Consider the following 27903-nt stretch of genomic DNA (forward strand, 5'->3'; position numbering starts at 1 on the left):
GGTTGTACTGGAACGCCTTCAGACGGGGGACCCTCGCCCGGGCTTAAATGGGCTTCAGATGTCCTGTCCCTTGATGCCAACTGAAACCCTGCAACGAGTGAGTGTGTGCGTGTGTGTGTGTGTGTGTGTGTGTGTGTGTGTGAGAGAGAGAGAGAGAGAGAGAGAGAGAGAGAGAGAGAGAGAGAGAGAATTCAGAAATTTGGTCAGTTGAAAAGTCCAGCTCGTTGTGACAGAGAAATGTTGTTTCTAGGAGAACAAATAATGCAATCTTTGATTTATTATTATTGTCTGATGTAGAAGGAATATACGTATCATGTAGATGTAGTGGAGCTGAAAGGAGAATAAAAGCAAGAAAAAGGTTAGGAGAAGAAAAATGATAGGTGTCGGTGTCGTCCCCGTTCAGGGATTCCTTGGTTTTCTTTGCTTGCGAGTTCGGGTCAGTGACGATTTCGAATTTGACAGCGCGGGAGAGGAAGAGAATGAACTTGGGCGTGTGCTGATGATGTGACACCGGTCTTGGTGCCTTCTTCTTATGCAAACACATGCTTCCCGGCTTGTTTCGGAAAAAACTTAGCAGCGTCCGAGCACTGAGCATTACCAAATTTATTATAGTGTTATTAACTGTATTCGTACTATAAATTTTTTATTTGAAAATTCAGTTTGAAAAGGAGTTTTTTGCTCTCTGTTTTGAAGCTGCTAAAAAAACAAGTTATGCAAAATGGATGGCCTACGTGGTGGACGGTGGGTGATCGGGTCACCTAAGTCCATCTATAGGAGCTGGTGTAGAGTGAAATTTGTTGTATTTTCATTTTGTCTACTTCGCTTCCTCGACTATTATTTTTGCGGACATCCTACCCTTTGAACTTTCAACACTGTCGCAAATAGTCTCTTAGTATTTTAACACAGTACAATGAAAATCGCTCACATAGAGCACTGAACAAACATCGCCGGAAGCCTGAAATAAATCAAGGAATATTGTGAGCACCAATGTCAAGTTGAGGACTTAAACTCTGATGAGCTACGGATACCACTGTCCTCCTAACCATTCAACCACAGATTGATTTGCAAATAGTCTCTTAGTTCGATTTGAAGGGCGGTCTGGCCGTAGAATACCAAACAAAGGTTATTCAGAGGGTGGACTGGCCCAAGTGACAGTTGAAGGGGCGTGGTGGGGGTGGTGTCTGAAGAATAATACTTGGGTGCCCGTTGTAGGCCATTTTGCAAACGGGCACTGAAGCACACATTTTGTGCTGCGAGCTGGGCCGACCCATCTACTTTTTTTTTCTATTTTTCAAACCGAAAAAGAAGTGCGGGTGAGTACCGCAACATGAACCGGCGACCTGCTGCTTCGAACTAGGTTGCACTAACCACCCCGTCACCAAACCTCACGTGATTACAATCATCTTTCCCTTGTTTTTCTTCTTTCCACTTTTCTTCTTCTTTTTCCCTTTTCCCTTTTCCTTCTTCTTTGTTCTTTTTTATTCTTCCTGGTTCGATGAACTTTTTTCAAATCATGGAATTTTTCTTCAAGATCAATGATTTTTAATCAAAATTGATGAACTATTTTTTTCAAATTCAATGAACTTTTGTTCAAAATTGATGATCTTTTTTTCAACTTTGTGATTTTTTAAAATCAATGAACTTTTTTTCAAATCTAATGATTTTTTTCAAATCCAGTGAACTTTTTATAAAATCCGGTGGATTTTTTTTTCAAAATTGATGATTTTTTTAAAAGTTTGTGAACTTTTTCCCACATTCGATGAACTTTTTCAAATTTGTGATTTTTTTTCTAAAACCTGTGAACACTTTTTAATCCAATTTTGATTTCTCGGCATCAAAATTTTGAATTGTTTTTGAAAATCGATGATATTTTTTGTAAATTTTTGAACTTTTTTAAATGTGTAAAATTTTATTCAAAATCGATGATTTTTTTTAATTTGTGAAATTTTATTCAAAGTTGAAGAATTTTTTTTAAATCGGTGAACTTATTTTCCAAAATCATTGAATTTTTTGAATTGATGAACTTTTTTTCAAAACCGACGAACTTTTCTTTGAATTCCACAAACTTCTTTTTCCATGTTGGTGAACTTGTTTATTGCAAATCTATGATTTTTTTACAAATGATTTGTATGGGTGCAAATTACTATATGTTAATGGTGTCCGAAAAGAAGCATAAATAGCTCTGTTTCCGAATTGTAAACAACTAAGTTGTCTTGGTGCAGTGGTTAGCGTGCTAAGTTGTTGGCCATTGATGTAGGTTTGATTTCCACCTCTCCCATATATTTGATGGTGCCATTTTTTTTTTGCATCTGTTTTTTTCGAAGATTGCTGGGCCGGAGATCCAAGCGGCGTTGAAAGCGCCATATAGGAGCTCCCCAATACTTGAGGGTGCTATAAATGGGCATTTTCCTAGACATTTCTATGGGAGGCCGAAAAGCGTTGAAAGCGCCAAATAGGAGCTCCCCAATACTTGAGGGTGTTATAAATGGGCATTTTCCTAGACATATCTATGGGAGGCCGAAAAAGAACACAAAGTCACTGGGCCTTGCGAATAGCCAATCTATTATCCTTAGCTCGGTCCATTAGACCCAGATGCAGTGGTATTAATACTAGATGTTGTGTTAACATTTCTCAAAAAAAAGGTGTTGTGTTAACAAAAAATATTAGATGTAAGCAGCACTTTGGTCCATTAGTTATTGGTGGTGCACTAAATCCTCAACCTTTCAAGGCATTGACCACACCAAACCAGGTTGGGCTCAAATTCTAGTTTTCAGTGAGAAGAGTTTGGCCCATTTTTTCTTCTTCACTTCTCCTTTTATTGAGCTGTTTTAAGCTTTATTACGAAAGAAAATGTACTTGCTTTTCTGAACTTTGATAATGGTGTCTGTTCTATCAAGATCCGAAGTTCAGTTTCAAGGCTCTATATAAATATTTTGCTGCAAATGAGTTTAAATTTTACCTACAGCCCTTCAATTGATTTGTCTTCTGGGAATTATTCTACCGATCTAATATATAAATGTCACTATGGGTGCAACATCATTATTGCAAAACAAAAATAAATAATAAATAACAGTTGAGGTGCTATAATACTCATTACCAGGACACATTCAGCTGCTGACCATGCAATGATAGTAACACCTTCTGAAATTTCTTCATCTCCACAAAATTTCAAAGGTCGCCTTGTATAGTTCAAAAAAAAAAACAGAATAACACAAAATGTCAAAGTCTTGCAAACCTTATTAAGAGGAATTGGCATGGAAGCCCACAATGTGTATTTTGTCACCATGAGGAGACAATAAAACATTTATTCTTCCAATGCAAATTGGCTCGTTCTATATGGTCAGTCATCCAAATAGCTTCTGGCTTGTATCCTCCCTGTAGTGTTGCTAATGTATTTGGCAACTGGTTATATGGGACTGATCACAGGTTTAGAACTCTTCTCAGGGTGGGAGCGCTTGCCGTTATTTGGCCGCTTTGGCTATGTAGAAATGATAAGGTTTTTAACGATAAAAGTACTTCTCTGTTGCAGGTTATCTACAGATGTACCGGGACTCTTCGTTTATGGTCCTCTCTACAACGCGTGGAGAATCGAGACTTGTTTACGGAGGTGTGTACATGATTGGAGGCTACGGCGAGGGATACTTCTACCCAACATGGGTGGCAGCATGATCTAAGGATTGGCCCCCCTCCACATTAGGCGTTATACGGACTCTACATGTTTCGTTGTAATTTGCCGTTTTATTTTTATTTTGTGTGAGAGGATCTTATTTCGCTGTGTGCATCTTAGTTATGCAGAGGCCGGGTGTAATGCTTAAAATCTTTTAAGTAATAAAGCGCCCCTTTTCGGAAAAAATGCTCCTGGGAGAATATAAAACCTGTGATTTATAATTTATCTCACATGTTCTATTTCTTATAGTGGACCAATTGAAAAGAAGCTTGTCCAACATCGTCTGAGATGGTTTGGGCATATTCAGCGCAGGCCTCCAAAACCTCCGGTGCATAGTGGACGGCTAAAGCGTGCGGAGAATGTCAAGAGAGGGCGGGGTAGACCGAATTTGACATGTGAGGAGTCCGTTAAGAGAGACCTGAAGGATTGGAGTATCACCAAAGAGCTAGCTATGGACAGGGGTGCGTGGAAGCTTGCTATCCATGTGCCAGAGCCATGAGTTGGTTGCGAGATCTTATGGGTTTCACCTCTAGCCTACCCCAACTTGTTTGGGACTAAAGGCGTTGTTGTTGTTGTTGTTGTTCTATTTCTTATAGTGAACCCTACTTATATTGCTTACTGTGATAGCAACCCTCCAGTTGCTTGTAATGGTCAGTCATTATGCGTTCTTGGACCGAAACAGCCCCTCCATGCTTACTTAGGCTAGAATCAACCTCTGAAATGAATCAGTCAGCACTCAACATTGCATTGCCATTTGACACAACCTGGTAGTATTACAGTGACAGAAACTGTTAAGGCAACACAATTCTTTGGGAGCTTGCTGGAGCACAAACTAAGGAACCTGCAATTATGTTTGGTCACTAACAATAAACCACTTGCAGATCGACCTAATAATAATCTAGCCAAGCTAACTTGACGACGCATAATATAACGTTCTAAGCATGCATAAATGCCTCAGCACGTTACTGAAAGTGGACATTTCAAAACATTTGACTAGACGGCCCTGCTGAGTGAAGCCAAATCATGATACAAATATGATTTAGGATACATTGACCAATGAATTTGAAAGAACTATGTGCACTTTGCTGGTCAACATAAGAGAATAGTCACTTATCAAGAACTAATATAAATGGTTAAGTCGAGGTGGATGTAAATCCAATATAGCAGAGGCTGTTAATTTACTCAGTAGATTGGTTCCATGACAGAAAATCTGCACAATCTTGTTCAAGCAATGCACCAAAATTTCCAAGTGCCAACCAATACCCTGTAAAGTTACTAAACTTCACCGTTCAAAATATAATATTCTGATATAAAGATGCTTCATAATATTGCACTCATCTTATGCCAACACACAATCAGAAACAAAAAACACGCAACAAGCCTATTTACAAGTAAGAGGTGGCCATGCTCCGCATATCCGTCGGCATGAAGGCCAACACCATCAACAGGATGAGCAAGCAGACCGGCACGAACAGCAGCAGTGACGGTGGTGGGGGCAATGGAGGCAGCACCAATGGCAGTATGAGCAATGATACGGTAAGGCAGGCGAGCACAAAGAACGCTTCGATGCTGAAGTAGTTCGGCATGACAACCTTCTTGTCAGCAGCATTTGCCCTCTGCTGCTGTATGTGCCTCTTTGTAGTATTTGGTCTGGCTAACACAGGGCTCCTCCTCTGCCTGCTACCTCCTCTTTCCAGTGCACCGAACTGGCTATCCATCTATTCTTTGGCGAGTGCAGATCAGCGGCTATCCAGGAACTGAGATGAATGAGAACTCTTGTGGATTCTGAAGGATTTTTAACAGATCTGAAGTCTCTGTGAGTCTGTGACTGAACTGCACATCATCTGCTTTGGAAGAACTGCACCGCAAGTGGCAATACCTGTGGGGCGAAGAAAATTGTTAGAGAACAAGAAAATCATGTTCACCTATCAACCAAACATTCAGGTACGTTAACATGTTATATGCCATCCAAATTTCCAAGAAATACTAGGTGAAAGGTCATACTTCTCCACGCAAATTTGTATAAACAACCTAGCTACATGAGCCAACGAACCGATGGACCAACCAAAACTAAAATATGGCAACAGCGTGGACAATCAAGCAAGCATAAGAAAAAAAGGTAGTACCTTCGATCCTGAAACTTGCATTTTGGCGATGTCCGTACCACGCATCCACCTCTGCCCCAAGAGCCCCCCTCTCCTCCAAACCAACACCCCCAACCAAGAAAGATACCAAGATCACGAATGGGGGGACGGCAGCGGAAAGAAACCAATACTTCCGTTCCGAACAGGATGCTCTCGGATCGGATTCCGCCGCCCACCAGCAGCAGCCACCAAACGGGATTAGTTTACGGTGGCACAGGGAGAAAGGAGGAGGCCGGCAAAGGCGCGCGGATCCCCCTGACGGCGAAGCAGATATCGTGCGCGGGGGCGGTGCCTCGTGTATCCCCTGTGGCGACGCTGCTTCTGTGGACGGACGGAGACGGAGATGGGGATGCGGATGGGGATGGGGGGAGGAGAGGCCAAGCATGATGACGGAGGAAGCGAGAGAGGGCAGACAATTTTATGAGTGGGGTTTGAAATCTCGGGGGAGCTTGGAGGGGAGGCGAGGAGGGGCGGATACATTGCATCAAGGACCAACTTGAGGGGGCAGGCAAGCTATGCATGCATGATGGAACAGGGGGGTGGGGGTAGGGTGGGCCATAAGCCTTCTTCCTCTCCTTTTGGCAGTGGATGTTACTATTAGTCTTGGTGCCCTTGTTGGGTTCACTTGTCCTAATTGTGGTTAGCATATGTTTATTAGTACTAGAGCATGAAGCATTTTACTCTTAGTGTGAATCTAGAAGATTCTTATTAGTTGTTGGTGGAGGTAGGCCTGGTGATGTGGCACCTACATGGGTGTTCTTGTCGGTGTAAAGCTTAGCAGGTTAGCGGTGAAGCGTCACAAATCATATGTCGACGGGATATTTTCGTCATCGCGGGAGATGGTGGTGGAAGATGATCAAGAGTAATTATGTTAATCCTGAAACTAGCCTTTGAATGCAGTTAGAAATTTAAAAAAGATAAGGAAATTCTGTAATATTTAGTGTGCTATAGGATTGTCATTATGTAATTTGTTACTGATAAGAATTGCATTTGTACTATCTTTATGTTATAGAAAGAATATTGTATAATACTTGGAAGAAGAAAAAGTATTTTGACAATTTTGGTAGAAAACATTGACATAGATTTTTAGGGAACTTTAAAAGACAAGCTTTACTTTGTTATGGTGGTTAGTAGGAGTGTGTTCTATGCATTTGTACTGACCCAGTCAATGGTGTAAAGGGTTAGTGGTGAAGCGCTACAAACCCTATGTCGATGGGATATTTTAGTATGGTGTTTGTATTGTACTGACCCAGTCAGAAATGCAAAGCTTAGCTATGAAGCGTCACAAACCCTATGTTCATAGGATATTTTGTTTGTCAAGACAAATGATAGTGGAAGAGGATTAAGATCATTATTTTAATCCTAAAGGTAGCATTTGAAGTTGAGAAATAAGGATGAATGAGCAAATTATGCTATTTTATAGTGTCTAACAATAATCCCATGTGGTCTACCGTATGTTCTAGAATAATTCATTGCATGTACAATCTTTCAAAGTAATATTTTGACCATTGTGAAGGAAAACATTGAAATAGTAAAAGCCTTCTTCCTCTCCTTTTGGCAAGGGATGTTACTATAGTTGGGTTTATACTTCCCCTAATTGCAGTTAGCATCTAGTATTTGCTAGCACTAAAGCATGAAACATTTTACTCTTAGTGTGAATCTAGAAGATTCTTATTAGTTGTTGGTGGAGGTAGGCTTGGTGATGTGGCATCTACATGGGTCTTGTTGTCGGTGTAAAGGTTAGCAGGTTAGCGGTGAAGCGTCACAAACCTTATGTCGACTCGATATTTTCGTTGTCGCGACAGATGATGGTGGAAGATGATCAAGAATCATTATGTCAATCCTGAAACTAGCCTTTGAATGCAGCTAGAAATTTTAAAAAGGGATGAGGACATTTTGTAATATTTGTAGTGTGTTAGGATTGACATTGTTAATTTGTTACTAACCAGAGTTGCATTTGTACTCTCTTTATGTTCTACAAAGATTTATTGTATAATCTTTTGATGACAAGGGTATTTTGACAATTTTGGTGGAAAACATTGACATATTTCTTAGGGAACTTTACAAGACAAGCTTTACATTGTTATGATGGTTACTAAGAGTGTATTGTATGTATTTGTACAAACTCGGTCATTGTTTAAGTTTAGCGGCGAAGAGCCACAAACCCTAAGTCGACGACATATTTTAGTATGTTCTATGTATTTGTGTTGACCCAATTAGTGGTGTCAATGATACGGTGAAGCCACAAACCCTATGTTGACGGGATGTTTTTGTTGCCGAAACAAATGATGGTGGAAGAGCATTAAGAATTGCTATTATTTTAATCCTATAGGTAGCCTTTGTAGTTGAGAAATAAGGATGAATGAGCGAATTGTGTAATTTTTTTACTGTCAGGATGGATATTATGTAATTTGTTACTAATAAGAATTGCATTTGTCTACCTTATAATCTTGTAAAGTCATTTTTCGACCATTGTGATGGAAAACATTGAGATGAAGATGATAAATATCTTTGTCTTGACAAGACAAGCTTTATGTTACGAGCGATTAGTAGGAGTATCTTGTATGGATTTGTACTGACCCAATCACATGTGTAAAGGTTAGCACTGAAGCACCAAAAACTCTACGTCGATTGAATGTTTTTGCTCTGCTACAATAAGTCTTGTCAAGATAAAATAAATAAATGGTGAAGAGTATCAAGAATCAAATCCTAATGTTAGCCTTTGAGTGTAGTTGAGAATAAAGAAGTCATGGGTAAATTACTTTTATATTTGGTGTGTTAGGATTGATATTGTGTATCCCTCCAAAAAAAAGTTTGACATTGTGTAATTTGTTATGATAACAATCACATTTGGACTTCCATTATGTTCTAAAATGATTTATAATACAATTTTTTTCTCATGAAGAATGTGCTTTTGACAATTATGGTGGGAAAAAGTTGATATACCGATCCATATTAATTGTCGGAAGAAGCATCGACAATTAATATGGATCGGAGGGAGTACCTTTTTTGAGACAACATTTTTGAACCAAGCTATGTGACACTGGCCAGTAGCCGGTAGGAGTATCTCGTATGGATTTGTGTTGACCCCTTCTGGTAATGTTAGACTAGTAAGATCTCTCTTACGAGATTGTCCGTCACATATCCAGTTTCGGAAGCCACAAATGTCAAGTATTTTGCTTGAGGAATATATTCCATAAAATACGATGTCTATATATCATTACAAGTGTAACTAAAGTTCACTCCTGTCTGCATTTGGTCACATGTCTTGTCTCTCCTAGAGTGCGGTACAAATATCATTCCAAGCAATTCCCCTCAGAGAGGCCGGCCTTGATGTGCAAGGGTTCCTCTCCCCTGGTTGCCTTTTTTGTGCACACCCAATGTGCTCAATCCTTTAACTTGCAACATGCAAAGTCTTTGTTCCGGCCACCTTGTCAACTCCTATGAACCTAGACATCACACGTTTTCTTCCTTTTTTTTCCCACTTGAGAAACCTCGAAAAAACAAAGATTGAAATGACTGATTTATCCCGGCCAAAAATTCCTACACCCACACTTGGTTATCCTAGTCATCCTCCAAATTCAGCAACCGAATGATTTCATGCGAAGAAATCTCATAGCAGGTCTTTAAGCGCAGCTGTTAGCTACAGGATAGGAGCTTCCACTTGCCACCTGTTACTATAGACATGCACATTTTACGTAGTTTCCAAGATATTGCTTTCAAAAAAGTTTTTTTTTCGCGAGTGATTTTTTTTTGCGAGTGACTTTCAAAAAAAGTTGGTTCCACGAGACTGCAAAAATCTACATTTGTTTTATGGTTTTGCTGAATGTCAATCGTGTGAGATTTTTTTTAGGTGCTTATTGACTGTGAGAACCACTAGCCCATGTTAAGATTCATGCAAGATTTTACATTTTCTGAACTGTGTACAATTTTATTTCTTTTCTGTTTTCCACTAGGGTACAAACCATTATGGCACAGTGAACAGTTTTCTACTCCCTCCGTTCCTAAATATAAGTCTTTTTAGACATTTCAAATGGACTACAACATACGGATGTATGTAGACATATTTTAGAGTGTAGATTTACTCATTTTGCTCCGTATGTAGTCACTTGTTGAAATCTCTAAAAAGACTTATATTTGAAAACAAAGGGAGTAGATCCGTATGAACAAATTGTAAAGTTGCTTGGAATAAGGTCATATACTAACTATTTACATTGATGAGGAAATTATTACAACATAGTAAGTATCATTTTAGATTTGTATGAACACATTTATAAAGTCGAGTGAGAAATGAGGGTTTTCAGTCCAATGAGATATAGGCAAACTCTTTGTTTTATATTTCTTCTTGGCGTATCTCAAAAAAGACAAAAAACTTGGTGGCTTACCACCTTCTAAGGGATAATTTAGCACTTCCATTGTAAATCGCCAACCCACTTGTAGATTCATAATTTTTTGAGGGAAACCAGCTACCCTTTTTTTCGAGGAAAACTTTCGATCTATTAATCAACTGTCAAGGTAGTACAAAGAATATCAAAAGTAAAAAAATACATCCAACTCTGTAGACCATCTAGCGACGACTACAAACACTGCAGCGAGCCGAAGGCGCGCTGCCGTCTTTGTCCCTCCCTCATCGGAGCCGGACAAACCTTGTACTAGTAGACAGTTAGGAAGTCGTCATGCTAAGACCCCATATGACCAACGCGGCAGAACAACAACCGCCGTCGATGAAGAGAAACGTAGATCGAAAGGATCCGACCTGTAGATAAACATCACGTTTCGGAAATAATTTTCAAGTATGTCTCGGAAACTAATTTGGAAGCAAAATTGAACAGATTTTGATTAGTTTCTGTGGCAACATTTCAACCATGTGTGTTCAGTCTTATTGCGTTCAGCAGAGCCTATGTTTGGAGAGTTCCGTTCAACATGGCTGACTTGTTAAGTTGTCGTTGTCAGAAAGATTGTTCCATAGTGTGCTACTATTTCTTAGGGCAAAATTGGGGATTAATTATCATGCATACCCATACTACTTTGAGTCATCCCTTTGCAATTGGTCAATTGGCCACGTGAGGTTGTGCTCTTAGAAAGGAACATAGCAGTGAGTCATGGCACGGCTCAAGTTGCATTGGCACCACTACAGTTCGCACTGTTGCATTATCCCATCTATGTCATGCATGTTGGTTACAGATCATTAACGAAGCCCGCTGAAAGATACCCCAACCCAACTCACAAAAATTAAAAATAAAATAAACCCCAAGCGCCATTATCAGATCGGTCTCCTCCCCTTCTCTATGCCTCTGACCCTCACTCCGGTACCATCGATTGGTGCCGGAGGGTAGGTGAATCTCTTCTCTCGTCCGTTATATACTAGCTTTTGGTGTCGCAGCAATGTTGCTTCGACAATGATGACAGTGTAGCTCTAATAGAAGTCCTTGGCTTCAATCTCCTTTGGGTCTGACCAACCTACATCCCCGGGCGTTTCCTCTTTTTTTCGGTTGATGCTATCCATTCAACAACCATCAATATTACGTGCTCTACTTTGGCGTCCCTGATTCACTTTCGGAATCATAGCTCAAATCTGATGAAGAATCGCGAACAAAAATAGCTCCGCTATCGGATCCATCTACACATAATGCGAATTCTATGCCATGTGCACAAACATATGAGCCCCTAAAATAAAATCTACAAGAAAAGGTTGGGGAAATTTACCTTCGGGCAAGGGATCGAACACCTTAGGTCGAAGGCGGAAGGGGTAGTGCAGTTGGACGGCGGGAAGAAGGAGCGGCGCTGCGGTGAAGCGTGGGAGGTCTGGAAGGCTCAACGGAGGTGACGACGGCCAATTCACGATGGTCGTGGCTTTGGAGGTGGCAAGAAATGAAGGCGGCATGGGGATATGGGCTATGACCGAAGGGAGCTCGTGTTCTGAAATGCATGTGGCGTCAGTATTTCGGTGGATGAAGGGCACACTACATCGCCTCATCCAGCATCCAAATTTGGAGGCTCGTTGACTGGATTTGAAGCGCCTCCAAGAATTATGACCATCGAGGAGGACAGCATGACGACTCTGCTAGAGTGGATCTTCAGACAAAATTGATATAATGATGGTTATTATGAAGATCGGGCGAGATGAACACTCTACTGAAATTGTTCTTATATCACTGCATGCACAACTACAAACCTCAAAATTACCACAAGTGTGAGAAAAGACGCGACGAGTAGACATCCTCCAACCTCCACCCCATTCTAGGTAGCCCGTGCTGACCCGTGGAAACGATTATCCACCCTACCCTACCCGTCCTAATAAAGGCGACCAGATCGACCAGAAAGGAAAGGAGAGTGTGACGCGAATCAACTAGTTACGCACCTCCGGCTGCAAGGTTCAGTGCACCTCCCTCTCTCTCTCTCTCTCTCTCTCTCTCTCTCTCTCTCTCTCTCTCTCTCTCTCTCTCTCTCTCTCTCTCTCTCATCAAATCAGAATACGATAAAGGCAGTCTGCTTCCGTTGCCTTTCGCCGCTGCTGCTCAGCTCTTGGGCGGCCGGCGTGTGTCCAGGTGCGCGTCATGCTGCCGCCCGGCCGCTTGCGTGCATCACTGGACCTGCCGAGTGTGGTCACGGCCACGAGGGACACGGCCGGCCGGCCGGCCGGCTCGGCTTGCTGCGTGGCCGTGGCTGCTGTCCACGTTAACTGAATTATCTTGTTTCGGGCAAGCTAGACGCTGGTCCTGGCCTGCCACGGTCAAATCTCGGGTGTTGACGTCTTGATGTTCACTAATATGGATTGTTCTGTCAGAAAGGATAAACATGAAGCATTATTTTAGTAGACTATAAGACTAGGCAATACCCGTGGGTTGTAATAGAATATAAATATTTTAGTACGTCAGCTTGTGATTTACTTACCCATGTTAACACGATTGCGTAAATAGATATTTATTGAATCCTGCATGTGATTTACCTTATTTTGATGAGAAATTTAATAAGTATAAATTAAAGTGAAATTAGTTTAGAAAGTTGGACAAAGAAATGAAGGAAAGAAAAGTGAACACGGAACCTTATATTCTTTTTAATCAAGTAAAGATAGGGGAAGGCGACGCTCTTGTCAACAGTGAGGCACTTATGGTGTTTTTTTACCTTGAAACACCACGGGTTTACTTTTCAGCAAGTATTGTGCATTTTTGCTTGCGTGTGATGGTGTGTGGGTGTACATCTACAATGTACTCAATGTTTCTGATAAAACTATATGGCAGCACTAGGTAGGAGACCTTGCTATTAAGGTTAAGGCATCTCTAGCCGATCCGTTATGTCTTAATATGCCTCCTTATAATTTGAGGAGTTAAACGGTGGCAGGGTCTAGCCGAACCCCTATATTAGGAAAAAAATGATCAATTCGCAGGGAATTCAAATAGAAGTGTTGAAGATCATCAAAGAAAGGAAAAAGAGCTCGTAGACAGTGAAGGGAATCACAGTAGACCCAAGATCACATAAAGCATGGAAAGTTTGACTTTCTATCAAGCATGGAATACTGAAACTGGCAGGCTCATCTAAGTTGAGAGGTATCGATTTGATAGATCAGATATTGTTATTCCAAATATTGATCCGATTCAGTATCATCAGAATGACAAAAGCTGACATAGTTACTAGTGGTTCGAGGAGAAATCCTTTCAATCATCAACGCCCTTTTCTACTAAAACTGCTATTCGTGATACCGGTCAAATCGACTATTCTCATCAACTTTGAGTCTCTTCCCTCTCGTATGACTGTCAAAGTGGAGTTCCTTCTCTATAAGAAGAGCTGGTCTAGAGTGTAATTCGGATCAAAACAAATGGATGAGCCTCGTTTTGCTGAAGCAAGTGTACGCTGCACTAAGGAGTCGAGTCGACTTATCCGAACTTTCCTACCAAGTTCGAGCTCTTGCTCGCTCTATTTCGTGAGCTGAGCTATTTATACCGATATATACTATTGAGTGAGATGGAGAAAGACAATGGTGGTATTCCATAGGGAGATCCTGTGTTGGATGATAAAGAGGGTTTGCCTTTCGAGTAAGGGGCTTGTCTATCTCCATCTCCTTGTCGAGTGCTCCCCATAGATTACGGAACACTTGGCATATGTTGATTGAGTCCCGGGTATAGCTCCCTCACTCGCTCTACTTTGAATCACGAATTAGCGAGAGTTCCATAATTGTGAAACGTGGTATATGGTCGTACGCTAACTCCTATTTGAAAGTCGTGTGGCTCTCTAACAAACATGGAAAACAAACCCCGCCGACATCAATGTGTTAAGCACATAGGATATATTTGGGGAAAAGGAAATCCGACGGGTTGGATTGCTCGTGTGTCCACGGGACAAATCCCATTTGAAATGGATGGTATGAGTTTGTCAAATGCTCGACAAGCCGCGATATGTGTTCAATTTAGTACAATACAAACTACAACTAGATCAAAAGCGGAAGGGCCACTCACTATAGAAGCTATAACTAGAAAAGAGGAAAGAAGGGTCCGGCAATAAGCAGTAGAAGAATAACCCGCATAGTCCTTGATATACTAGCAGAAACTCAATACTTGACCGACTGCGTCACAGTGCTCAGGTAAAGTGGCAGTGGTTGAAAGCGAGCGGAAACATTCGCCCTTCTCAAGTCAAGTGCAGAAGCGAAATCCATTGAGCAAGAAGCCAGTGATCCCACAACATCAAACTCCTGCAACAGATATTGACAGAGCATGACACCCTCAACTAAGCTCAATCCAGTTGGTCCAATGGCTAAAGCTCTGCCAGCTTCTTGTAGACTGGCAGTCTCCGAGAGGAACCTTACCCCCACAGGTTAGGCCGAGTGGGATGGTATCTGGGGTCGAGCCAGGGTACTTATCCTCCCATCTATAAATCAATGACCAATAAAAGACCAAAGCGGTGATAAATCAAGGGGCGGACAGGAGCAACATCGTAGCTAGGAACAGGTGCTGCACCGTAGCTAGTAGGAAGAAATAGTCAAAGAAGGGGATGGCTAATTCCAGGTTGATCCCCTTGCCGACTCATTCCATCCTTCCCCCGGTGGGTCATCCTCTTATTCACTCTCGCAAGCAAAGAAGAAGAGAGATATAGATATAAAATAGCAAAAGTACGGTTTGGAGTCTTTTATTTCTTATTTGAAATCCAAATCGAAATGCCTCAACTTGATAAATTAACTTACCATCTATTCAGATGAGGAGACCGAGTAAGAAACCACTAAGCGGAGAGCTCTGCTCGCTTAGAGAAGGGGCTCCACGCTCTATCAGCTATCAGTTAGTTGGCGCTACGCGCGACTTCAGTTGACAAAAGCGAACAAGATAGCGAGCCGTGAAAAAGATTCAACAAAAGACAGAAACAAATCCACTATTGGTTTTATCTTCTAGACTTTGTCAAATACATTTCAAACAATTACATGGTATCAATATCATTCGAAGGATTCAAAATGAACATACACAACAAATCAACCATAAGCATGCATATAGTTCATCTAAACAAGCAATTCAAATTTAAAAATGCATAGTGTTCATCCAAAAGACACCACATCGACCAAGGCTTTGCAACATGAACTCAAGCACTCTCTTGCTCATCAACACCACCATCACCTTCAAGGAAATCATCACCACCCGCACGGCCATGACCATCACCACCACGGGAGACCTCCGATTAGGCTATGATCTCTAAACGAGTGAGCTCCCAAGACTTCCTTGCCATTGCATCCATCGTGCATGGTTTCATGAACAAGATAGCCCGCTCTCCGACCTTCTTCTCTTTTGCAGCTCTCTCCTCCTAGAGAGCAATCTGACGCTCCTCTACCTTCACCTTCCTTTCTTCGGCGGCCAACTTTGATCTCCATTTATTGTCCTCCAAGCACTTAAGCTCATTCCACCTAGCCGTCTTCTCTTCTTTGCGTTCAGCCGCTAATGCTTTTTTGGTCTCAATCATAGCACAAAACTCCTCCTTGTAGGGCGTCGACAACTCCACGGTTCTTCCTGTCTTTTGTAAGGGTTTTTCCATCTGGCCGCCTGTATGGATTTTCATCCCCCTCATCATTGACTTCCACGGATATGCTAATCCATGATCTCTTTGGTATGGTCTCAAATTTCCTCCGGATCCACTTCTCATTGCCAACTAGTTCCTGAAGGAAATATGCCCTAGAGGCAATAATAATGCTATTATTTTATTTCCTTATATCATGATCAATGTTTATTATTCATGCTAGAATTGTATTATCCGGAAACATAATACTTGTGTGAATACATAGACAAACTAAACGTCACTAGTATGCCTCTACTTGACTAGCTCGTTAATCAAAGATGGTTATGTTTCCTAACCATAGACATGTGTTGTCATTTGATTAACGGGGTCACATTATTAGGAGAATGATGTGATTGACATGACCCATTCCATTATCTTAGCACCCGATCGTTTAGTGTGTTGCTATTGCTTTCTTCATGACTTATACATGTTCCTATGACTATGAGATTATGCAACTCCCGTTTGCCGGAGGAACACTTTGTGTGCTACCAAACGTCACAACGTAACTGGGTGATTATAAAGAAGCTCTACAGGTGTCTCCAAAGGTAAATATTGGGTTGGCGTATTTCGAGATTAGGATTTGTCACTCCGATTGTCGGAGAGGTATCTCTGGGCCCTCTCGGTAATGCACATCACATAAGCCTTGCAAGCATTGCAACTAATGAGTTAGTTGTGAGATGATGTATTACGGAACGAGTAAAGAGACTTGCCGGTAATGAGATTGAACTAGGTATTAAGATACCGACGATCGAATCTCGGGCAAGTAACATACCGATGACAAAGGGAAACGTATGTTGTTATGCGGTCTGACCGATAAAGATCTTCATAGAATATGTGGGAGCCAATATGAGCATCCAGGTTACGCTATTGGTTATAGACCGGAGACATGTCTCGGTCATTTCTACATTGTTCTCAAACCCGTAGGGTCCGCACGCTTAAGGTTTCGATGACAGTTATATTATGAGTTTATGAGTTTTGATGTACCGAAGTTAGTTCGGAGTCCCGGATATGATCATGGACATGACGAGGAGTCTCAAAATGGTCGAGACATAAAGATTGATATATTGGACGACTATATTCGGACACCGGAAGTGTTTCGGGTGATTTCGGAGAAAACCGGAGTGCCGGAGGGTTACCGGACCCCCCCCCCCGAGAGAAGTAATGGGTCTTATGGGCCTTAGTGGAGAGAGAGAGGGGCGGCCAGGGTGGGCTGCGCGCCCCCTCCCCCTCTGGTCCGAATTGGACTAGGAGAGGGGGGGCGGTGCCCCCCTTTCCTTCTCCCTCTCCCCCTTCCTTCCCCCCTCCTAGTAGGAGTAGGAAAGAGGGGAGTCCTACTCCTACTAGGAGGAGGACTCCTCCTTGGCGCGCCATAGGGCCGGACGGCCTTCTCCCCTTGCTCCTTTATATACAGGGGCAGGGGGCACCCCTAGACACACAAGTTGATCCACGTGATCATTTTCTTAGCCGTGTGCGGTGCCCCCTTCCACCATACTCCTCGATAATATTGTAGCGGTGCTTAGGCGAAGCCCTGCGACGGTAGAACATCAAGATCGTCACCACGCCGTCGTGCTGACGGAACTCTTCCCCGACACTTTGCTGGATCGGAGTCCGGGGATCGTCATCGAGCTGAACGTGTGCTAAAACTCGGAGGTGTCGTAGTTTCGGTGCTTGATCGATCGGGCCGTGAAGACGTACGACTACATCAACCGCGTTGTCATAACGCTTCCGCTGTCGGTCTACGAGGGTACGTAGATCACACTCTCCCCTCTCGTTGCTATGCATCACCATGATCTTGCGTGTGCGTAGGAATTTTTTTGAAATTACTACGTTCCCCAACAGTTCCTTGTAGCAATGGTGTGATGTGAAGGCTTTGCCGGCGTTCTTATTATTGCGTTTCTTGCAGAAGGATTGAATGATAGGCCCATACTCCGTTATTTGCACCCCACTCAGTGGTGCATGGTTGACTTGATCAATACAACCAGACCACTAGTTGCATTACTCTTTGATAGTGCCCCAATAGTGTCCAAGAGAGCCTTGAGTGCGGTTGGATGAGACGGTTACAAACTCATGGTGTTGCAATAGTAGTCTTCAATTCTACTCCAAAATCTATCCTTGGTTTGGTCTGTGCTAACCAATGCATCAGGTGACACGTTCATCCAAGCATGGCACAAAACAAGTCTTCGTCTTGGGAGTAGTTTTATGTCCTTGATCTCTCGGTGCTTGCTTGAGTATCCACGGGATATTCAACCTCCTCCACACCGGGATCATTGTTCTACTTGGTATCTTCTTCTTGAGCATACTATCACTATCATAATCTAGATCGTCAAGGCATCGAATGTGTGACAAATGCAATTAAGACATGGAGCTTACAACATCCCCCTTCTCCACACTGCAATAAAAAACAATACTCTCAAACCTCACGATCGCAAACCATCATCAATGTGTTGGCTGAAAAAGAAAAGGCACAAAAAATAACCTCTTCGGCATATCAAGCACTTGACAGACATGGTCCTCGACTACGACTGTAGCGGCTAAACGCACAGGAGGAGTGTAGGGGTTACCGGGCCTGGGTTGTGAGCCACCGAACAAGAAGAAGGTGGTGTAGGCATCGGTCTGACCACCTTAGTATTCTTCTTCTTCATCACCGTCGGTGTCAAAACCGGCGGATCTCGGGTAGGGGGTCCCGAACTGTGCGTCTAAGGCGGATGGTAGCAGGAGGCAGGGGACACGATGTTTTACCCAGGTTCGGGCCCTCTTGATGGAGGTAAAACCCTACGTCCTGCTTGATTTATTCTCGATGATATGAGTATTACAAGAGTTGATCTACCACGAGATCGGAGAGGCTAAACCCACGGACTAAAACCCTCCGGTTTATATAGACACCGGAAAGGGCTAGGGTTACACAAGGTCGGTTACAAAGGAGGAGATATACATATCCGTATTGCCTAGCTTGCCTTCCACGCCAAGTAGAGTCCCATCCGGACACGAGACAAAGTCTTCAATCTTGTATCTTCATAGTCCAACAGTCCGGCCAAAGGATATAGTCCGGCTGTCCGGAGACCCCCTAATCCAGGACTCCCTCAGTAGCCACTGAACCAGGCTTCAATGACGATGAGTCCGGCGCGCGGTATTGTCTTCGGCATTGCAAGCGGGTTCCTCCTCCGAATACACCCCGGAAGAATTTGAATATAAGGATAGTGTCCGACCCTGCAAAATAAGTTCCACATACCACCGTAGAGAGAATAATATTTCCACAAATCTAATATGCTGACACGTTTTGGCAACATGACATTATGCCATGGCCCGGTGATTATTCGAACCGTTTCCTTTAACTAGCCCCGCACATAACGTGAGGCAGTTTTTTGACATGTCTTGTCAAAGCAGAGATAGTGTCCCCCTTATTACGGGATTCTCATCAATACTGGTGTGGGTAACCCAACCGCGCCATCGATTACAGCGCTTGGGGGATAAGCGAGTTTTATCAGGCTAGTGGGGGCGCATGGTTTCGGCCGCCCTTATAAAGGGACAAGGTCTAACCTTTTTCTACCCACACCTTCTTCCTCCTTGCCTATCCATTCTTGCGCACTCGAGCTCCAACACCCAAGTCCACATCCTTCCCCTCAACCTTCTCCAATCATGTTCGGAGCGGGAGGTAAATGGATGGCTTCCTCCGTTACGGAGGGACACATCAAGAAGCTGCGCGGAGACGGATACTTAGCCGCGAACATTACACATCGGCTGCCCGCTGCGGGGCAGATCATTCCTACCCCTGAACCTCACAAGAGGGTAGTCTTCCTCCACCACTTCCTCCGTGGACTGGGGTTTCCCCTCCATCCATTCGTCCGTGGTCTCATGTTCTACTACGGGCTGGACTTCCATGATCTGGCCCCGAACTTCATCCTCAACATTTCGGCGTTCATCATCGTGTGTGAGGCTTTCCTCCGCATCCGGCCCCACTTCGGCCTATGGTTAAAGACCTTCAATATCAAGCCGAAGGTGGTGGGCGGCCAACAAGCAGAATGCGGCGGAGCCATGGTGGGCAAGATGTCCAACGTCATATGGCTTGAAGGCTCCTTCGTGGAGACCATAAAGGGGTGGCAATCGGTGTGGTTCTACATCACCAAGCCGCGCGACACCAACTGGGTGGCTGCCCCTGAGTTTCGATCCGGAATCCCCACGCGGCTCACCTCCTGGAAAGAGAAGGGCATGTCCTGGGGTTCATCGGTGGAGCTGGACGGACTCCAAAAATGTATCCAGAATATGGCGAGCAAGAAGCTCAAGCTTGTCAACATAGTCCAGGTCATGCTCATCCATCGGATCCTCCCGTGTCAACAACGGGATTTCAACTTGTGGGAGTTCGACCCGGCCCAACACCAGACTCTGAGGGAGCTCTTTGATACGACACACAAGGACGTCTGGAGGGTGCTGTTCAAGGGCGCCGAGGTCCCTCCCTCTCTCACCGAGGACCGCGGGCTAAGCGCGAAGCGCCGAGCACATTCGGTGAGTTCTATACATCTGGTATGATATTTTATTTCCCCTAGCTTAATCATGTGCGGGGTCTGAGCTCCATGCCTTTGACAGGACTGGGTGGAGACGTCGGGGCAGATTAACTGTCCGGCCCCTCTGCCCGAAGACACCGCGGACGCTCTCCTAATGGAGATGCTGACTCCGGCTCCTTACAAGGTGCTGGAGAAGACCAAGAAGGCCAAGGGAACCCGAAAGAGTTCCCGACGCCAGGTGTTATCGGATTCATCATTCGATAACTCCGCGACGCACTCCTCCCCCAAAGACGAGGAGGAGGATGAAGGTGCTCCCCCTCCAGTTGGGGGAGACAAGAAAAGGAAGGCCGCCCCAACCGGGGGGGCCGAAGGGTCCAAGAAGGGAAGGACCCTCCTTCCGGACTACTCCACCACCGCCGCCGAAGGCAAAGACGAGTGGCTGCTCAGGGCCAAGCCCCTGGCGAAGTCGTAAGTATTCGGATGCCAAAGTAATTCATAGCATACCTTTGTCGCACTCCTTCTCCTAACGCCGAATTATGATTATGCAGACCGCCACGAGCCCGTATCGACGTATCGTCAGACGGCTCCCTGGGCTCATCGGATATGGATAGCGATCCACTTCCGACCGCCACCTCCCCTTGCCCGATGGACAATGCCGAGGTATTGTCTCAAGAGGCACCGGGTCGAGGGGAGACAGTCTCGAAGGCGCCTCGAGGCGACCTCCTGGATTCTGGGTGCAGAGGGAGCAAGGCTCCCGAGGGCTCCGAGTTCGGCCCTCAGCCGAACACCGCGCCGGAACCTTCGATGGTTCCGGACTCAGGCAGGCGGTCTCCTTCCAAAAGGAGCAAGACGCTTGTGCCGGTGACCTCTGTCCATCCAGAGGCACCAGACAATCTGCTGGGAGCGCTTCGCAGCGCTTCCATCGACGAAGAGCACCGCACTATTATGAGTATGGTGGTCCAGAAGGTTCAGTCCGCCAAGAGCGAACTGACTGAAGCCTGTGCCAGCCTTCTAACAGGCTTTGAGGTAAGTTTTTGAAATATAGGAAAAATATTACCGGATAGACAGTAGCCCCTGATGCTCTGTTCGGTGTTCAAAAAAGCCGAACAGAGGATCAAACAATATCGCAGGAGTCTAATATAAGTATGTATATATGCGTATGCAGGCTTCGCTGTTGGCCTCTGCCGCATTGACTGCGGAGGTTGCCGCACTGAAGGAGGACCTTAAAGGGTCCAAGGACGAGCTCGGCCTTGCCAAGAGGCAGCTCGAGGAGAACAAAGGTAAGTAGTACCTAGTCTATGGATATGTATAAAAAGAATGCGATTGCAAAATGACAGGATCATCATAAATTTGCCAGGGGCCATGACCGAGGTGGTGACCCTGAAGCAAGCACTATCCGAGGCCGAAAACAAAGCGGCCAAGCAGCGCACCGAGCGGGAGAGGCATGAGGCTCGGGTGGGCGAGGTGCAGCAAGAGCTCCACGCTCTCGTGACGAAGCACGAGGCGTTGGAGCTTGACTTGAAGACGCGAGAGTCCGAGCTTGCCGCGGCCCTCGAGAGCACAAAGAGTGCCAAGGCCAAAGCCCAAAAGGCCCTCCAGGAGATTGATGCAATGAAGAAGATAGCGGCGGGTAAGGCATTCTATATGCAAAGCAAGCATGTGAAAGTGAATTACTTGTTATTTACCCGAATCCGGAGCTCTCGAGGAGCATTCGCAGATTTGCCCCGCAGCGTGTTGGATGCCGCACAGTTTTACCAGGCCGAGGAGGGAAGCTCAAAGGAGAAGCTGTTCTGGTCTCAGTATACTGGGACCGAACACCCGATGCCTCTGAGCGACCAGCTGAAGCAACTAGTCGAGCTGCACAAGGCGGCTGAACAGGCCATGAAGGGCTTTATAGTACGGATGTGGCCTGGCGATGCCCTTCCCAACAGCTACTTTGGCCTAGTGAGGCGGCTTCTGGATGCCTGCCCACGGCTTGAAGTCATCAAGCGGTCCGTCTGCATCGAAGGTTCATGCCAGGCTTTCGTTTGTGTAAAGGTGCAATGGGCCAAGATGGACGTCGTGAAGCTGGTGAAGGAAGGGCCGCCGCAGGGCAAGGAGCATCGCCACCCCGAGATGTACTATGAGGGTGTTCTGAAGGGTGCTCGTCTCGTAGAGGACGAGTGTACGAAAGATATAATATTCGAGTAAACTCGCTCGTGTAATCATGTACTTATGAAAACTTGTTCATATGCGCTATGCAACGCTTGTTTGAATTTAAAATATTACCTTCTGTTCGGTTGTTTATCAAATTTGAGAGATGGCTAGTCGTCGGCTTCTGCCCCCATGCCACGAGTGCTGGGGTGTTCGGGATAAACCTGAGCACTCTTGTTCCCATTGTTGGGTCCTTCGAGGGAGGTTCTCAGCACAATGAACAAGGCAATCGGACTATAATGCGTTTTCACTCTCACTTAGCCATAGAATTCTATAATTTTAAATTTCGGCGAAGCCCCTAGTACTCGGAAGGCCGAATTTGGGGCGTGATACACGCCTTAAGCCGGACAGGGCCGACTCCTCGCTCTAAGTGGCATGAGCCTTTAGGGACACGAAATCTCTCAAACAGCGACCAGTCTCTCGCCTTATCATGACAGTCAATTTTAGCTTTCTCTACTGAGGTGGTTAGCCCAGCAGAACCGGGGCATAATCACAGTAGTTCTCCCAGTGCTACCTTAGCCGATATAGCGGAACGTAAGGTACCAAAACATGGGAGCCGGGCAAACCCAACTATTGACCCAAGACATGATTCGGAGCTGATGCATATAATGCTATAAGTTCGGGGTGCCGCACTGTCGAAAGTGTTCGGACTTCTCACGCCGTATTATGGGGTATGCTTGAGCCCCTAGCGTATTGGACGTACCAGAGTGTACGGGTGCTGGATGTCATGAATGAACATATATATATATATATAAAGAAGAATGCAATGATAGTCTTAATGCTATGCATTTTTTATTCAAAAAGGTGCGTTAAGGCAAAATGATACAAGTAGTGCGATAAGCAAAAATTAGGACTGTTTGACATGTCCCTTCCAAGGGCAAGCTGAGGAATAGTATTAAAGCAAATATTTCACTCATTATCGTAATCCACCTGGGAGTTCCGTGGTGTGACGTAGCTTTCTGCCTCCTTGGATGCTGCATCATGTGTTTGGCAATCGCGCTACTGGACAGGGTTTCCAGAGATTGAAGTCCTGAAAGAGAAAAATAACAAAGCGGAAAGCCCCTAGTGTGGTTTAAGCCGCGACTTGGGGCGTGCCGCCGTCGTGCCCCCCTCCCCGCCTGTGCCCATGGGATTTTTAATGCATAATTATGTACGCGTGGCACGGATTTCGCCGTTTGGCTGGGACCGGGGTGGAGGCCGCATTGCTATGCGAGCTCGGAACGTGCCAAGCGGTCCTGTTGCCGATTACTTCGGGCGCGCTTGAAGGTGTTCGGGTCCTTAATCGCCGAACTAGTGGATTGTCTTAAGAGGCTGCTTTGTGCTTCTGCTGCGAGGGCCGCAGTGTGCTCCTCCGTGCGAAGAGAGCGCTCTGTGTTTCCATTGACTGTGATGACCCCCCGAGGTCCTGGCATCTTGAGCTTGAGATATGCATAATGCGGTACCGCATTGAATCTTGCAAATGCGGTTCGCCCGAGCAGTACATGGTAGCCACTGCAGAACGAGACTATGTCCAAGATTAACTCTTCACTTCAGAAGTTATCCGGAGATCCGAAGACCACTTCTAGTGTTACTGAGCCTGTGCAATGGGCCTCTACACCTGGTATGACGCCTGTAAAGGTCGTGTTAGCGGGTTTGATCCTTGAGGGGTCTATACCCATTTTGCGCACTGTGTCCTGATAAAGCAGGTTCAGGCTGCTGCCGCCGTCCATTAGGACTCGAGTGAGGTGAAATCCATCAATGATTGGGTCTAGGACTAGTGCGGCGAATCCGCCATGACGGATGCTGGTGGGGTGGTCCTTGCGATCGAAGGTGATCGGACAGGAGGACCATGGGTTGAACTTGGGGGCGACTGGCTCCAACGCATATACGTCCCTGAGCGCACGCTTCCGCTCCCTCTTGGGGATGTGGGTTGCGTATATCATGTTCACCGTCCGCACTTGTGGGGGGAACCTCTTCTGTCCTCCGGTGTTCGGTTGCCGGGGCTCCTCCTCGTCATCGCTATGTGACCCCTTATCTTTGTTTTCGGCATTTAACTTGCCGGTCTGCTTGAACACCCAACAATCCCTGTTGGTGTGATTGGTTGGCTTGTCGGGGTGCCGTGTATTTGACACAAGCGATCGAGTATACGGTCCAAACTGGACGGGCCCGGGGTGCTTCTCTTAAATGGCTTTTTTCGCTGATCGGGTTTAGAGCCTTTGAATCCGGCATTGACTGTCGTATCCTTGGTATCGTCGCTGTTAATGCGGCGCTTATGTTTGTTGCGACGTGGCCTGCCATTGTCGTCCTTGGTATCCGAAGTACCATGGTTCTTTGATATGTTATTACTGCGAGCCAGCCAGCTGTCTTCTCCCGCACAAAAGTGGGTCATGAGTGTCGTGAGGGCTGCCATAGATTTCGGCTTTTCCTGACCAAGGTGCCGGGCTAGCCACTCGTCGCAGATGTTGTGCTTGAAAGCTGCAAGGGCCTCTACATCCGGACAGTCGACGATTTGATTTTTCTTTGTTAGGAACCGTGTCCGGAATTGCCTGGTCGATTCCTCTGGCTGATGAATTATGTGGCTCAAGTCATCGGCATCTAGTGGTAGTACATAAGTGCCCTGAAAGTTGTCGAGGAATGCGGCTTCCAGATCTTCCCAACAGCCAATGGACTCTGTTGGCAAGCTGTTGAGCCAATGCCGAGCTGGTCCTTTGAGTTTGAGTGGGAGGTATTTGATGGCGTGTAGGTCATCACCATGGGCCATGTGGATGTGCAGGAGGAAATCCTCGATCCATACCGCAGAATCTGTTGTGACGTCGTATGATTCTATATTTACGGGTTTGAAACCCTCTGGGATTTGATGATCCATCACTTCGTCTGTGAAGAATAAGGGGTGTGCGGTGCCTCTGTACTGGGCTATATTGCGACGCAGCTCGAATGAGTCTTGCCCGCTGTGTTCGGCCCGGCCGGACTTACTTTTACTGTATCCGACCTGACGATTATCATCTCGCATAGTGGCGCGCCCTCGTGATCCGTAGATCGATCTTGCATGTTTTGCTTTGTCCTCCAATACGTCTCGTAGGTCTGGCGTATTTCCCCCTGCCTTTTTATTTGAATGACGTCGGGGTGCGGGCTGAGCTTTTGGCTGGAATGTCTCTCTGTCGCGGCCACGAGGTGGCCGATCAGTCGCGTCATACGCCGGGGATGTAGGTTTCGGTGCTTCCTCCTCCAGTCGGGGTAGCAACCTGCACTTTGGGTAACTCTTGGAGGGGCGTTCGAGTTTGTACTCCTCGACCGCCAGGACTTCAGTCCATCTATCAGCTAGCAAATCTTGATCAGCTTGAAGTTGCTGCTGCTGCTTTTTCTTAAGGCTATTTGCCGTGGTTATAAGCCGACGCTTGAAGCGTTCTTGTTCGACAGGATCCTCTGGCACGACGAATTCATCATCGCCGAGGCTTGCCTCGTCTTCGGAGGGAGGCATGTAATTATCATCCTCCGCCTCTCCATCTGGCGCCCTCTCAGGAGGGCTAGCTCCTCCATCCTCCTGCTCTAAATCTTGCTGGAGGGGATTGTTGTTGTCTTCGGCACTATCCGGAGTGCTATTATCTCCGGTGCCGGTATCGCCACTTTTACCTTGGCGGGACTTAGAGCGGCGCCGCTGACGCCGGCGCTTGGGTTGCTTCTTGGAGGGGTCATCCTCCGTTGTCTCGTCGCCATTGCCTTCTTTGGGTGTGTCCACCATGTATATGTCGTATGATGAGGTGGTTGTCCAGTGCCCTGTGGACAGTGGTTCCTCTTAGACTCCCGCATCGTCGTCCATACTATCGATGTCTTCGGAGTCGAAGTCGAGCATGTCGGTTAAGTCATCGACAATGGCTACTAAGTGGGTGGTGGGTGGGCGGCGAATTTCTTCGTCATCCGCATCCCAATCCTGCCAGACGTGGTTTGGCGAGGATCCTCCTGACAAGGAGAGAGACCTTAATGAGTTCAGTATGTCGCCGAAGGGCGAGTGCTGAAAAATATCCGCAGAGGTAAACTCCATGATCGGCGCCCAATCGGATTCTTCAGGAGCGGGCGCAGGCGGTTCGGAGTCCGTGGCCGGAGAAGGATCCGGCAGTTTGGCAACACAGCTCTCGTGAAGGATAAGGTCGATATTCGGCTCGATCGCCGCTAAGGGTCGGCCTTCGTGACGGGGTCCATCCACCCGTCCATGGATGGCGTAACTGGCTCCGAATTGAGGCTCGGAGCGGCTGTCGGTGCGATCTTCTGGATACGGTCCGATGGTAGAGCTAAATCGTACTCATCGTGACCGCGTGGCGCATAAGGCAGGGGCTCGAATCCATCGAAGATCAAGTCTCCGCGGATATCGGCCGTGTAGTTTAAGCTTCCAAACCTGACCTGATGGCCAGGGGCGTAACTTTCGATCTGCTCCAGATGGCCAAGCGAGTTGGCCCGCAGTGCGAAGCCGTCGAACACAAAGATCTGTCCGGGGAGAAAAGTCGCACCCTAGACTGCATCGCTATCGATGATCGTAGGAGCCATCAAGCCTAACGGCGACGACATAGAGGAACTCTCAATGAAAGCACCAATGTTGGTGTCAAAACCGGCGGATCTTGGGTAGGGGGCCCGAACTATGCGTCTAGGCGGATGGTAACAGGAGGCAGGGGACACGATGTTTTACCCAGGTTTGGGCCCTCTTGATGGAGGTAAAACCCTACGTCCTGCTTGATTTATTCTCGATGATATGAGTATTACAAGAGTTGATATACCACGAGATCGGAGAGGCTAAACCCTAGAAGCTAGCCTATGGTATGATTGTCTGTTGTCCAACGGACTAAAACCCTCTGGTTTATATAGACACCGGAAAGGGCTAGGGTTACACAAGGTCGGTTACAAAGGAGGAGATATACATATCCGTATTGCCTAGCTTGCCTTCCACGCCAAGTAGAGTCCCATCCGGACACGAGACGAAGTCTTCAATCTTGTATCTTCATAGTCCAACAGTCTGGCCAAAGGATATAGTCCGGCTGTCCGGAGACCCCCTAATCCAGGACTCCCTCAATCACCTTGGTGAGCGTGTTCATCGCCTCCATTGGCATTCTTGCCCGCTTGCCGCCAGTCGGAGCAGCGGGAGGGTAACTAGGCGTCATCGCCCCCGCTACGGCCTTTCCACCAGTCTTTGATGATGGAATATCTGTTCGGAGCATGTTTTTGTCCCCTACATCTTCCTTCACGTAGGCGGCGGTGGAGGGTTGATTATGGCGGCGGCCAACAGGGTAGAGGAGTTGGCTTCCAGTTCCATTTCGATCGAAATCAAGGAAAGTTGTGGCGGCGACGATGAGGTTGGGTGGTGGTGGCGGCGTGAGAGGGAAATGGCCGATAATACTCATATGTG

The 27903-nt window shown here is 45.9% G+C and overlaps 1 long non-coding RNA gene across 1 annotated transcript; it reads right to left on the minus strand.

Moving 5' to 3' along the window:
- Positions 1 to 4955: 4955 nt before the first annotated feature.
- Positions 4956 to 6342, minus strand: LOC123086773 (uncharacterized). Its single transcript, XR_006441121.1, has 2 exons — positions 5794 to 6342; positions 4956 to 5546 (listed from the first exon to the last, which is right to left on the minus strand). It is a non-coding gene; the product is annotated as an uncharacterized lncRNA (long non-coding RNA).
- Positions 6343 to 27903: the final 21561 nt, after the last annotated feature.

The sequence above is a fragment of the Triticum aestivum genome, chromosome 4A (genome assembly GCF_018294505.1).
Source record: "Triticum aestivum cultivar Chinese Spring chromosome 4A, IWGSC CS RefSeq v2.1, whole genome shotgun sequence".
Classification (NCBI taxonomy): domain Eukaryota; kingdom Viridiplantae; phylum Streptophyta; class Magnoliopsida; order Poales; family Poaceae; genus Triticum; species Triticum aestivum.